Below are 13,553 nucleotides of genomic sequence, written 5' to 3'. Positions count from 1 at the left end.
TCTGTTTTAAATATTAGAAATCGAAAAGTATGTTTTCGTCTTTGATTGCTGATAGTCGATTCCATTTTAAAAATATACCAAACGATGTTAAATCTGAACGTCACATCGACTGGAAACATGATTACAGTATAGCCAAACGTATAGTCATCAACCACGATCAACTCCGACCTAAAGAAAAGTCACCCAATACTTTTGAGTAGCAATGCAAATGCAATACAATCCAGAAACACTTAAAAAAAGAATACATTTTTGTGAAGTCCAATTGACATTATGTGAACAACTATGTGTGCAGATGCAGGGCAAGGGTAGTTTGTCTAATATAACTCACAAAACTTTCAGGAATTCACAAGTTCCCCTTTTTACTTGAATGGGAGAGTTATGTTTTATTATTAGAGTATTTTTTCTGACCTAGTATGTTTTAATGGTGGTCTTCTTTTTTAAGTACAGCAGTGCGTTAAAAAATTGGACTCATGAAAACATTGAAATCTAAATAAGGAAAATGTAGACAGAAGGTATTTTGTTTCCTTACACTTAAGGGCATACCATTATAGGTCTGTATCATTGTATTGTTGATAAAGCTAAACAGTAATAGAGCTTCTATATTTAGTTTTAAATCAGAACCTTCAGGCAGTGTAAGTACAGCTTACATTATATGATAATACAGCAATATGGTACATACAAATGAAGAATAACTGAACATTTTTATAGACAAAAAAAAATCAACACCATGATTGTAGTCTATCTGATTTAGAATATTCAATAAATTTTTGTATTATATGTCTCGCAATTTTTCGTGAAGAATGATAGATTTAGACATGTTCTAAATTTAACAAATAACTGTAAAATAACCATATGTCACAGTATATGTGTTTAGAATAGAAAAAAAATGGGGCCAAAGTCTCATATTAAACATGCACTTATATATATAAAAGAACTCTGTAATAAGTTTTCTTAAGAATTGAAAAAAATAGCTTTCCCATTTTAAGAATCTTACGAACTCATAATGTAATAAACGTAATCAATTTAAAAATGTATACATAATGCAAAAAAATCAGAACTGTTGGATTGATCAGATAAAAGTAAAAGCTATTTCAATAAAATCAGAATTAAACCTCACTCGAATTTGTTCTGTTTAAAACGTGTCATGTCTTGTCTACTAGAAAATAACAAAATCTCCACATAAGGTTATATACATGTCTAGTCAAAATACAGCAAAAACACATGACTTCCATTACTGTGTACGTTTACCTTAGGGTTTTCTTCTCCTCAGAATACTTCTACAATTAAAGTTAAACAAGGTGAGTTATTTGCATAACGGTAATGGAATGCTTTTTATAGGATGATATTCTTCCGGTAAAGGGTTTAAAGTTAGTATGCTAGAATAATCAAGGAAATCAAGAGGCGAGCGGTAAGCAAAAGGTTATATTCGAAGGATAAACACTAGGCAGGAAATATACGCACACAACAGAAAATTTTAGAAATTGCTGGAATTTAGCAAATAAACATCGTCTACGGAGAGTTTCTTTAATCTTATCTTATACTAGTAGTTAAAGTTATATGAAACCTACTTATATAATTTTCTGTATAGCAAATAACCGAACTGATAAAATCTAGGCAGCAGTCTAAAGGAAAAGTCTTAAAGGCAAGACCCTACAACAAATGACAGTATCAGGACAAAAACCGGAACGTTGGAAGATACCGCAATGGTCCTGACTCAGTATAGACATTTCAGAATGAAAAGTATGTTAAATCAGGTTTTACAGCGCGCTAAACCACCCGATTTCATTACGGTCTATTATTTCCAGTTAATTATTTATATTATTATCTGTAATGAGCGACATAAAATTGGCACTAGTCACAATCGGTAAAACCAGTAGTCAAAGCATTACAGCAGATATGAACAATTAACAAGTGAATGAAAAAGAACTGAACACAATTAAAACTTGTGTAAACCCTAGCCATAACTTTCAGAAAGCCTTAAACTTCGCGTGGAATGTTCGTGATTCTCAAGTGAGATAATATTAATATATAAGTAAAAACTACAGAAAATTCATTCTATACATTATATCTATTCAATAAGATATGCATTTCGGAAATACAGTGTATTTTCTTTTAGACTTAGTCCGAAGTATATCTCTAAGGGAACGATGGTGTCTTAAGAAGTCAGAATAGTCGATACTAGCTTTGACATACCTTAACAACAACTGAGAAATTTAAACACCATATGCAGGGAAAGCCTTATTTTACTTCACTGGAAAAGATAATTAATAATTTTAAAATCAAATCGTCTCGTTTGTCATATATTTTAGTACTGAGATGACTACTGTCGTCAAATTCGAGGTGAATGTCTGAAATGACACAGAGGAAGCTGTGTCAGTGGTCTTTTTAATTTCTAGTTCTGGTGGATGAATAAACGGAAGCAATTCTCTACATTTTGGATTTTGATTGGAGAGAACATTGTCAATGTATCGATATTTGAAATAAGAGGATTTAGCCTCTTTAACCTTTTTGTATTTCACAATATTTTGTAGAAAAAAGAAACAGATCGACTAGGAGAGGCGTAATTAGAGGGCAATGGAATGCCTGCCGATGGTTAGTTGGAAAAATTAAACTGTTTTCTAAAAGTGACAAATATGTTGTCGAGGATTAACTCTAGATTAGTAGCCTAAAACAACAAAGAATTTGGGCCAACTTCCTGGAATTTTTTTCAGTAGTATTCTCAAGTAAATGATATATTAGACCGGTTGGGCCGCGGACACTACATCATAATAAAGGTCGTAAGAAGTAACATAACGTTTATTGTTTCAGTGTTTCATACTTTTAGCGAAAATTTACCTTTTCACCTAAAATCACATTACCAACCATATGCTTGTGTGTTTTCTACGCAAAAATGTCATACACTGTGATGGTTGCAAATGTGTTTCTATGGTTTCCCATTTCAAAGTGCAACGTCACTCTTTTGAAGCCACGACGGTTATATGAATAAAAAGGTGAAGTTTAAACACGAGGTTACTAGAAAATACCAAACACATGTTCATATTAGGTACAGTTATATCATTTATTCCACTTAATATCCAGTCAAATAAGTAAAAATGGACTGTTCATATTTTAATTTTAATGAAAAATGCGATCTATTGTTTAGAGTTAAGTTTCTTCGTCTGCCAGTGAATCGCAATTTGTCATCCTTACTCTATATCATGTCTTGGAAAAACGAATTTTAAGCATTGAACATTTCACATTTCACTAGCTACTGTTGATTTATCTTGTTTTTTTTCTAATTAACGTAAAGCTGTTCCATATCAATGGGCCATTATATTGTTCCCATTAAAATAATCTGTAACATAACAAGTTATATATAAACTTGATACGCCAATAAACTAATTGACATCATACACGAATCTTCAACAACGTTCAATGTAACTAATTCTAAACAATAATCCATGCTGAAGGTAAACGCTTTCCAAACCAAAATATTTGGTAATTCTTGTTGCACTTTAAAACGATTGCACCACTGTAGAATAAAAATCGACATATTTCTTCAATAAAGTTTTCTGCAAAAGTCGATAATTGATTGCTAAACACGATAACCGTCTGACACTCAACGACTGGTAATAATTATTTTGCTTTATTTGAATTTAAAGAATTTCACGATAAAATATACATTACACAGAAAACAATTGATAATCGCAGAACTAATTTCTTTTATCTATTCTCATTTCTGCATTTCTATACAGTATCTCGATAAAAATAAATTAAAGTAAACTGAATGCATTAATGATTGATACATGCTTTTTTAAAAGGTGACCTTCATGTGCAAGTCTTAGTACATATGTATTTGTGTAAACGTGTGTCTTCTAAGCCTAGTTAAACACATAATTAAAGATATATACAGTTACGAATCATGGGCCTAATACCAAACAAGAAAAACGGACAAAAAGAAGGAAAAGTCTCCTCTCCCTTATAGAAACACCCATGTCCGACATTCGGTGTAAAAATGGACCTTCATTGTGGAGAAAATCACACCATTAATTAAACAAATTAACATCAATCATTGGATAATTATAACAAAAAAAAAACTGAAGAATAATGGAAGAATTGTAATCAAATTAATTATAAAAAGAGATGAAATTTAGCACACTGAAATAAAGATATCAAATGAAAATATTAGGTCTCAAATAGAACTGACATATCTACTAAATACTGTGCGGTATATCATACCAATGTGATATCATGACAGTGTTAGCGTTCCAAATAGAAATAACTGACGTATTTTCTTAATGCTGTGCGATATATCGTATCAATGTAATATCATGGCAGTGTTAGCGTTCCAAATAGAACTAACTGACGTATCTACTTTACACTGTGTGGTATATCGTACCAATGTAATATCATGACCGTGTTAGAGTTCATGGACGTTTTGATAAAATATCAAACTACAATTTGTGTACTTAGTTTCCTGCTTGAAATCATTAGATATACTAAAGTTTTTAAACTTTTTTTTGTTTTGGTCTTCATTTTAAACCCCGATTTAATGATACATAAGACAAGAATGAGATGCAAAACACTACACGCACGATCAATTACTGAAAGTACACGACTTAGTCTGACATTTTATTTCTTGATACATTATATAGCCTTGGTCTGTTTTGCTATATACCAATAAAGTAAATGGTAATTGTTGTAGAATAGATTGATAGTACATTTCATGTTTGAAACTTTAGTGAAAAAGTATTTTTGTTTCTTAATGAATTACCATCGGTTTTATGATGATGTATCTGAATTCGTTAGAAAAACCGGGGTCCAACAAGGTTTTCTCAAAGACACAGCAATTCAAAACATGTACTTTTCAGAAAATCTGCACATAAAAACAATTTCAAGAGCATTAAATACAAATCTTAATTAGTAACATGTTCATTAAAATCAGATATATTCTAGTGATAAGACAACATACCTTTCTCAATTTTGAGCGAAACATTTTTCTTCATGTTTCTCATCCTTTCATTAAATATATTTTACATCTTAAAGTTAGTAGATAAAGTGAATAGTCATGAAAATATATCATTATATTAACAGTAAGGGACGTATACCTTCTGCAACACACTGGTAACAATACATGAGTCGTAAAACGTTTTCACTGATAATGTTATGTTCATATTTACATAGATATATAAATACAAAAGTGAAAAAAAAAAGAGAAGAAAATGGAAATAGGGAAATTGTCAAAGAGAAAACAACAACTCAATAATATAAATAGCCAAAGACATTTTATGGACCTTCAATCAAATGTCGGAAATTTCCGAAATTCGCAGTGCCCCTTAGAATGCTAAATAACTTGTTCAACTAAACGGACACCACAATATTCTCTAATTATATGAAAAATATACTTCTTAGCTTAGTAGTAATACAACACAAATACTCACCCATCTTATGGTTTATCACATCAAAAGATTTTCAAAATAAGCTATGAAGATAGCTATGAAGATAAACATACAGAAAAATAATTTCTACGGTTTTGTGTTTATACGACACTTCGTACCAACATTAAAAAGTACAGGAAGTATCAATGATTTAATGAGAGAAATTGAATCAACAAACAAGATACTTTTGCGGTTTTTGTCTCTAACTTGCAGTGAATGATGAGGGGAAGATTGTGAATCATTGTAGATCATCCCACTTGATAACACCCGTCTGTATATGTTCCTCTTAGCGTTTTACTAGACATATTAGCACAGGTAACCTAATGAGTGTAATAAATGCTTCGTTGCAAAAGGTCCAAAATATCGTGAGCCAAGTCTTATCAACTAGAAACAAACATCAGGATTTTGATGGACGCAGTTGAAGTATATGCAGAAAGATGGGCTAAAATAGAAACAAACAGGAAGTCGAGACACTTGAAAGTTGGATAAAGTTAATAATACTCAACAAAACTGTTAAAGTATTAAAAAATCGTATAAACCCAACAGATTATCTTCTTCCATTTTTATCATACAACATATTTTATGCAGTATGTTGCATAATAAAAGAAAACTTTTATACAAAATATCTGGATTAAAATTGCATGTCAAGTACTTCTATAAATATCTTTACGCCATGGGTGATTTCTAATTGTACGAAAAGAAACATTTTATTTTTAATGAAATTTCTCCGTTAGAAGTAAAGATATGTAAGGTATTTGATTTTTTTTTTATTGAGAAATATCGTTTTGTTACATAAAATATTATGTTTATATTATTTTATCTAAAAAGATCTTTTGTTATCTTAAAAATAAAATTATACAATTCTTTTTATTAAATATATCTTATTTGGTTATATAAGTTTGTTTACGTTCATAAAAGTAAAAAGATTGCAATAGGTGTATTGCTTTCATTATAACTAATTTGATCGATGATGGAGTTTGTCTTGCTTTCGCCCTGTGCCTTACTTTGGCGTTAAAATTGTGTGCAATAAAATTAATTTCAATTTAAGGTAGTAGACCTGGGGTAGGGGAGGTAATCCAACTGAAAGAATTTTAGTCACTAGAACGTTTGAAAGACTCCCAATTTGCAAGCCTCAAACTGACACTGATGTTAAAGGGAAATAACTCCAAGCAAGAGTTCAAATTCTAGAACAAAGGTGTTAGCCTCCAGCAACTCTTTATAAACTAGAAAATTGAAAGAGTAATTAAGGGAAACAAGGTTATAGCGGTAATCAAAAGAATGTAATCCAGGGACAAAGAAGAATTGATTAAATATTTCAAATGGGTAGAGGAATGTGTCTTTCATTAGGTGGGAAAATGACGTTTCTATTCACAAACAATATTCTTGAGTTAAAATACTCAAATTGAAATACTGAAATGTTCTCTCTAATGAGTCTGAAAATGGCTAACCAATAACCTTGCCATTTTTATAACAATTCTTTGTAAGATTTTAAGCTTTCTGTTTTCATTTAGCAGCTTTGACACATTTGTTCAGCATGCGTCTCTATCCAGCATTTAACTACTAGTATACCATAAAAATTTGTCTCATCATTCAGAAAACGAATATTTGTGTGACATTATTTTGCATCAGGCTGTGCCTGGCAATGCTCTTTCTTCAATATAAGTCATTGTAATTTGATATTTGGTAACCTTACTAAATATTTACATGATTTAATTTGACTGAGAAAGATTTTTTTCCAATGCCTGACCCCAGATCATTTAAGCATTAAAATTATAACACCATGGTGAACTTTTCTGAAACATAGTTTATAGATTTGTATTTAAATAGTCCATATGATATCAGTTATGTCTGAAAATTGAATTATGGACTTTTTTTTTTGCAAATTAGAGTTTTTTATATAGGCAAAGAGCTGAAAATTGTCCCCTTCTTGTTAGTTTGCTGAAATGAAAAGCCAGTAATTCTTGGACTAAATAAAAAGAATTTAAAAAAAAATTATGTTAAATCTTAAAAAATCATGTTAAATCTTATTATTTTTTAATCAATTTGAAGTGAATTTGCCTTTAATATTCATTTGTTTATTTAAACAATTTGTAAAATGGACCCTAAAATATCAAATATGGTTCAGTTTGGCTGTTGGTTCATGTTTCTGAAAATAACAATTTTTTTAGTCCTTATTGTTCAAGTTCTGCACCGTAAATTTTCTTAAAAATTTGTCAGAAGATTTACTACAGTTAGTGTGATATCATGTGCAAATTTAAAGAAAATATAATCATGGGAACATTTTGGGGGTACCACAGGTCTACTACCTTTACACATTCTGATGGTCGTTATTTTCCAAGCATCATTATTTACTGTTTGTTTTTAAAACGTAAAAACAAGAGCAAAGGCATATGCAAAGCTCAAGCATTATTTTTTTTTCAAAAGTTTCAAATCAATAAATGACATACACAAGCAGCAACAAAAAAATACAATGATGTAAAGAATGCCAAAATCAATAACTATTCGGGATCTAGGTGCACACGTGAAAAGAGCATTTCCATTATTGTTCATACTCTTTACTTTGTAAATCATTCTTGGTCAATATTGTACTGATTTAGTTTTTACCGCTGGACCCCTTTGGGACTTTGCTTTTACAGAATACGTCGGGTATTTACATTTTACAGAAAAAAATATTTTAACTAATTAAACTCACGTGCAGTGCGATGTGACGAGTGCTGTTTAGGTTTTTTTGTAGGAGTTTAGATCACAGGTGCTCTTAGTTTTTTGTGTGTGATGTCTTATTTTCCTGTTTTCACGTTTCGGCTATTTTCTTGGATTTTGATGTATCTGAATTGTCCTATCATTGACACTTCGGTATTTGTTTACTGATATTTGATAATCATTTAAAAGCTTATTTGGCGCCCCTTTGGATAGAAGGATTAAATATCTTAAATATTGATGACGATACAACAAAAACAAAAGATTACGAAATAGGTAATTAAAATGAAATAAATAAAAATTTTAAAAAAATTGGGGTGTTGTTGACTTATTATAAACCACATTTTGGTTTAAAATAGCACATATGAATTATCATATTTTAACATTCAATGTACTTGAATGGAAACAGAAATGCATTGACCTTGTAAGCTTGAACGCCATTCAATTTCGAAATAAAAATTCTTGATTTCATAGGGTATTATTCCAATTTAAACCGGATGAATCATGAATGGCTCTTTATTGTCAATTGAACGACAATTTCCTTTTGGTCTAGACAAAATAATTTTGAGATTATATGATATGTTTCAACATGATTTTAGAACATAAAATCTTTTTACAAGAAAAGAAATGAGAGAATTATGTTCTAACTGTATGTTAAACATTTAAAAAATCGACCTTATGTTCTCTTAGCCGTTGTCAGAAGGTACAAATTTACTTTGAACATTGCAGTACTCTGAGAGGGAACAGAGGACGATTATCTTACATTATCCAGTATATGACATATCCATGTATTTGGTCTTTAACGAACCCATTCATGAATGAAGAACCTGTAAAATACTTTGATAGATGACATACAAAGTGATAGAAGCTCCGCCTCTTCCTTCTTTAATCCACGGACCGTGAGATGATTACATAGCAAAGTAGTTTCAGGAAATAAGTGACGAGAAACTGGACGACCCTGCTTGACACCCTGAATAAGCGGTATGTGACAATTTTGTTAAACCTCATTACCTCTTTGTTTGATAGAAATGACCTTAATAGCAGACATTTTTAAAAACCTAATTTTACAAGATAATTTATCATGGTTGTGTTTATTTGGTGCTATTATATTTACAATGTTCTGGTTTTGAAATAAAACAACAGTTCGTGAATCTAGATCTGCTATGGCACGCTCAAAATAAAATTAATATAATCAAGGAATGATAATATAATGGTCATGTAATTCACCTGTAATATTTCTAACGTAATTAGGTCGAATAAAAATGCTTGTCATAAGAAATAAAGTGTCGTTTATTGTTCATACGAATTTTCTGTATACAAATTGTACTCGAAAATATGAAATTTTAAACTCTAAAGAGAGTTCTCTAATAGCAATATGTTTTATCCAGTGTAGACCAAATATCATCGAATTAAAACTGGTTGACATTTGTGTCATATCTTAACACAGTCGGTTTTTTGTATTTTTTATCTAAACTAATTAATACCGGTCAATAAAGTTGTACATGACAATGGGAAACTTCATTATTTTACCCGTGAAATAGTGGAAGTGCCTAGAGTGCCGTTTTTGTTTGGCTGTACTTGTTTGACATATTTTTTTCTGTACTAGAACACTGGCATATTTGGTGATATTTATGAATATGTAACGCCGAAAGGTGTCAAATTTTACTTGTACTACATAGTAATTTCATTGGTTTGTTTAGTAACTGTTGTAGTTGTTAAATAAAGTTCCTAAACGGTTTGGGCTTTTTCGGTATTTTAGTTAAACTGATAACCTAATCGTTATAGGGGTGAATGTCAGTTTTCTTACTGTAACATAATTAGATAGAAACACAACGTTTAGAATGAAATATGTAAAAGTGCTTGAAAGTTTATACCTGTATTTTTAACAGTAATATTTACCTAGATTATTTAGACAGATTGTCTCGTCGTTTTTTTGTTGTTGTTGTTGTTTAATCTTTAGCTACATAAGTTGATTTCTCAACTCAAACGTATCTATTAAAGAAAAAAACGTAAAATAATTTTTTCACGAATAACTTTATTCATCAAATTCTTTATTCAAACTATCAACTATTGCTTTATGTTGCTGCTAATAAATTATCGGGGGCGAGCTCATAAATGATTATTCCAAAAACAATGAAGACCTTGCATCCACGACTTTCATGTTCAACACGGGGTTACCAGTATAGATAATTTATTTCCGTGTAAAAATACTGATGTTTTTGAATTGCAATTTTGATGTTATGTCGCGTATGACATTGTTCTACACTTGTCACTTTGCCGCTACGAACGTGGAACATATGTACTGACTTCCGGTATCCACAATGCCTAGCACCGTCTGAATACAATCGATAAAACTATGTCTGACACAATCAGTTAACACGAAAAACCAATTAGAATGAACATCAAATCTGATGTTTTTGCATAAAAATCATCATTGGTTAAGAGGCTGAAATATCAATCATCGGAGAATATTACCAATTCAATTGTATGACATTAAAGCACCACATAAAAATGACAATGTTTCAAATATGTCTCGCCTATGGTTAGTCAGTGTGGTTAATACAATAGTCTGAAAGCTTACCACGGGCAAAACAGACAGCGGCTCATAATATACTGGTCTATTCTTTGTTTGTTTTTTTACTATCTTCGGTTGAAAGTGAACGGCTGGTAGTTTCTTTTTCTTTTTTTAATGATATTTTTTTTATTTTGTTTGGTTAATATGGTCGTGTTAAATGACAATATGAGTCATTTTAGAAATAAGATTTACACAGTTCTGCAAGTTAAAGTTTTATATTGACTGCTTTATGTCTTCTCGCTGGAGACTTATATTGATGACTGCCTTTGATCATTGCCATGTATGTAAACTGGGGATATCACCTTTCGGGGTACAAATGTGCACATCTAATTTAAGTTCCATTAAAACAATAGCTATTTAGCAATTGATTCATCGTATGATGATAAAAATCATTACCTTGTATATAAATGCAAAAAAAAAGTTCATGGATTTGTTACATACAAAACATTATCGATATAAATAGATCAGCTCGAGTTAAATACCTCCTGATATAGGACTTAATTGATTGATGATATCATTAAGTATATCTTATAAAAATAACCAGAGAAATGTTAGTCCCTACACCCTTTAGTAGGTGAAATATGATACCTTTAAAAAAAACGAGTGATCCATTTTGGACAGTGAGTTGACAAGTTATAGCCTAATTAATATTCAGTTATTGTTCTTAACTATCTGTCAAACGGCCATCCATCTTTAAACAAATAGCTCAAGGCAAACATTGACAAAAATCCTAACTATTGTTCTATCGCCATGTACTTTATACATGTTACTTAATAGGTAATGTATTTTTTCTTTAATTTTGTAGTAATTTATATAACTGTTCGTGCGACATTCAACCTTAACATCTTCATTCGACTAAAAACCTTATATGAAAAGACGACAAATGTGCAGAAAGATGACGGCCTTGAACGTATTAACGCAAACTAATAGGTTAATCACAACGCTGAAAATGAAATCAGTCACTAATAGTATTTGACATTTTATCTGTAAGGCTTTTGATATATGCAAAGTATATATTATTATCATTAAAAACCAAACATCTTATATTATTTGTCCAATATTGCTAGGTATGTATCGCGTTTTGCCGATATATAAAATATATAATTTATCGACATAGAATATTTGTGTTATTCTTTTATTTGCATATAACATAAATCAATATAAATCGATAAAATTAATATCAATATATGAATTTTTGTTTTGAACAATGCAACACAAATTATATCGACAAAGTCGCGTCATATGCATTTTATCGCATTTTTCTTTAACTCAAGTAGTTGCGAAAATTTGAATATAACGAGATAAAATGCTCAATTATGTCGTGAACCGCAACAAGTAAATGTCTTAAATACATTTCTATAGGTATGCTCCAGAAATTAATACTGTTTGTTAAAATGTTCTTAAAGAATGACGAAATATATTCATATAAAGTACCTCTTACATTTATTTCTGATAACTTCTCTTATTTATAAATTTTCGATAAACATAAAACATGGCAAAAAATGTAGATCGTTTCACAAAGGTCGTCGATGTATACGACACCTACATTTCAACATTATTGTTTCTAATTAACATATCAACGACAATTTTACTTCTGCTTAATAGATAGAGATACCATTAAATTATGAATAAATAAAAATACCATCAACCCACAAAGTACTTTAAAGTCATGTTGATAAAATTAACAGTGTTATTTTGAGGGAAAATTACCATAAGCTAGGCTTTAATTGCAACGTCATATTTTTCAAATCATTACTTGTACCCTTAACATTTTATCCTCATAGCTTATTGTTGCCAATTAAACTACAAATCTACGTGGCATCTGCAATTTTTTTTCTGAATTATTATAATTGGATATTTGTTATTTTTACCGGAGTAGTTGTAATGTAGCGAAAAACCGCAAAATAATGAACTTTCGTAATAATACTAATTCAAATTAAAATGCCTTTAGGTACCACGACACTTTACTTGTTTGTATAAATAGACAAACAATGTATTACATACCTAGCTAATGAAACATTGTAATAAAAAGTAGGAATTACACAGTTCGAAAAATTCCCCATTCAATACTATTATAGAGGTTAACAGTCTATCTTTAGTGTCTTATGATAAATACAATGTTGTTGCTTATTGCATACAAAACTTTGTAACTTATACTACTGGGTCTTTACACACACAACTTAAAATGAATTAAACTATGTTTGAGCAAATTGGGCAATCCGTTATTAAAAACAAAAATAGAATAATACAAGCCGATTATCCTGATAATACTTTGTGGGCAATCGCATACCACGAGCATATTTTGAAAAAAATACAACTTGAGCAACAAAATTGAAATAGTGACTACTGTAAAATAAGTAACGCATTTCTGTCAATATCTTTTAAGTTTCCTCGATCAAGTTTCATTGTTTAATAATTTGTGGTCTTTAGTACTATCATGAGTTTAAAGTTAGGCATGCATGTTGAAGTTCGCATCTTAAAAGATTTCAGGAAAGAGTCAATGTGATAGATTAAAACATTAAATAAAAACAACACAAAACAGTATACGCTTAACCAATCATATATCAAGAGGGATAGACGAATATGTAAAATGGACAGAATTTTCTGGTACGTTCAAAATGTTCCAATTATCAATTTTCAACTAATATATAATGTAATATTTTATAAAAACATATTTTTTGTATATGTCATTTAAATTTATATTTTTTTACAACAAATTTAATATATTTAAAAAAAAACCACATATAACATAGACTAGACATTGGATATTATGATGTATATTATCCCTATATATTGACATTGTACTTATTTGATGACAAAAAAATATTTTTCATTACATATTTTGAAACGAAAGATGAGTAAGT

General features: G+C 30.2%; 1 protein-coding gene and 1 long non-coding RNA gene across 2 annotated transcripts in view; one reads left to right on the top strand and one right to left on the bottom strand.

The window, feature by feature from the left end:
• Nucleotides 1–685: 685 nt before the first annotated feature.
• The window catches only part of LOC148618810 (uncharacterized), a 13,553-nt gene continuing 685 nt past the window's right edge, over nt 686–13,553 (bottom strand). The window contains exons 2-3 of the long non-coding RNA XR_015921447.1: nt 10,014–10,106; nt 686–1,277 (exon numbers count right to left, since the gene is read on the bottom strand). This is a non-coding gene — a long non-coding RNA (uncharacterized LOC148618810). The remainder of the gene's footprint in view (nt 1,278–10,013; nt 10,107–13,553) is intronic.
• The window catches only part of LOC148618809 (uncharacterized), a 22,875-nt gene continuing 18,326 nt past the window's right edge, over nt 9,005–13,553 (top strand). Inside the window, exon 1 of the mRNA XM_088578057.1 lies at nt 9,005–9,095. The gene's annotated coding sequence lies outside the window, so the exon portion shown is untranslated. The remainder of the gene's footprint in view (nt 9,096–13,553) is intronic.

The sequence above is a fragment of the Perna viridis genome, chromosome 4 (genome assembly GCF_037379345.1).
Source record: "Perna viridis isolate PV_CMFRI_1.1 ecotype Kerala chromosome 4, ASM3737934v1, whole genome shotgun sequence".
Classification (NCBI taxonomy): domain Eukaryota; kingdom Metazoa; phylum Mollusca; class Bivalvia; order Mytilida; family Mytilidae; genus Perna; species Perna viridis.
This window is presented reverse-complemented; position numbering and strand designations above follow the sequence as displayed.